Source organism: Vigna radiata, chromosome 6 (genome assembly GCF_000741045.1).
Source record: "Vigna radiata var. radiata cultivar VC1973A chromosome 6, Vradiata_ver6, whole genome shotgun sequence".
In the NCBI taxonomy this organism is placed as follows: domain Eukaryota; kingdom Viridiplantae; phylum Streptophyta; class Magnoliopsida; order Fabales; family Fabaceae; genus Vigna; species Vigna radiata.
In genome coordinates, this window is record NC_028356.1 from 23,084,803 (window position 1) to 23,086,540 (window position 1,738).

The window sequence follows — 1,738 nt, forward strand, 5'->3', positions numbered from 1 at the left end:
TTCTTTTTGCTCAACATCACTTTGTGATTGATTTTTTTTGTTCTTTTTGTTTTGTTCTTTTTTGTTTTGTTCACTCTTCTTGATGAATCTTTTTCGTTTAATCATTGAGTGCTCTTCATTTTCGTCATGAGTTGACTCCTACCTGATGATAACCCTTGCTTGGGGATAATTTTGAAAAAGAAATTATTTTTGCCTCAAACAGGGTGACAATGGATATATTTTTTTGTTTTTAGGTAAAGACAAGAAGGCCACACATCATTTTGAGCTCTGATTGCTTTACTTTCAAAAGATTAACCCTACGACTAGAGGACCTCAACATAAGTCATTTTTTTCATTTTTATTCTTTCTAGACTGCCCTTTCAGGTTTTCAATCTAGTGGAATGTTTCTTTTCTTTTTTTTTTGTCCCAATGGATTCAGGGATCACCTTACTAGCGGAAGCGAGAAAACTTTTGGTTAGGCCAATCTACCCTTATGTAAAGGTTTACTAAGAGTAGCGACAATTTTTGTTGGGAAAGATCCTTTGTTTTGGAAAAGTGAAGGGTGAAGGTCTTGAAGCAAGATGTGCACAAACGTCTTGAGAACAATGTCAAATTGTTATTTTTGATTAAATATTTGACCTCGGAAAAGTTTGACACTACAACTTTTGTTTTTGATTTATCATTTTTTTTGAAAAAAAATGAGTTTTGACGATTCGCAAGAAAGACAAGTGACTCAAGATATGCATAAGATGCATGATTTTATCAAGCGAAAATAAGGGTTAGAAGACCACACACATCTCCCTTTGTGCCCCTACGGAGGTTCAACGCTTAAGATTCAAGGTCTAGTATATGCAATCTCACAAGGATGGTTCCCTGAGCCTAAAGATCAATGGTCACTAGAGCTATGGCCCTCTTCACAGCATCTCCACAACAGTCGAGTAATAAACTAGATGCGGAGAGACAAATGAAGAGAACAAACTCTAGCTGGAGTTCTCACGATAGCCAGACAGGAAGTACTCCTCTAATTCTAAGTTACACTCAGACCCGAGTATAGGGCCCCACTCATGATATGCATAAAGTGTGTGTGTGTGAAGGGAGGATGAATATGCATACCCCGAACCCTCACCTGCAAAACAACCAGAAAAATCCCAGGCAGATATAGACATGTTTTCTACCCTAGGGTTCAATATAACACAATTCACATGCAATCATTCAAACATCAACATAGATAAAGAAAAGAGGAAGAAAAAAATAAAGAAAAACCACATTGAATTCGCGCATCTAATTAAATGGCTTGACTCTCTAGCGTCCCCAGCGGAGTCGCCATCTGTCGCAACCGGAATCGCGACGGGACGATGATCCAAAAAAGAAACTCGAGTTTTGAAAAAAAGAGATTTGGAGTCGCCACCATAGTTTATTCTGGAAAACTACGGAAAAACCATAAAATGATATGGCAAGGTCCACGAAAACCAGATTTTGGGTTCGGGAGTCAGGGTTACGTAGTTCTTTTTGAAAGATTGTTTGTCATTTGTAAATATTTATTTTGGTATTTGATATAAAAAAGGGAAAAGGTTCTTAGCACGAGGACGATGTGCGCGATCACACACGTTCTTAAACCTTTAAAACATATTTTATTTTTACAAAAGGGGAAAAGGTCTTAGCACGAGGACGATGCGTGCGATCACACACGTGCTTAAACCTTTAAAACATTTTTTAGTTTTATTAACGGGGAAAAGATCTCAGCACAAGGACGATGCGT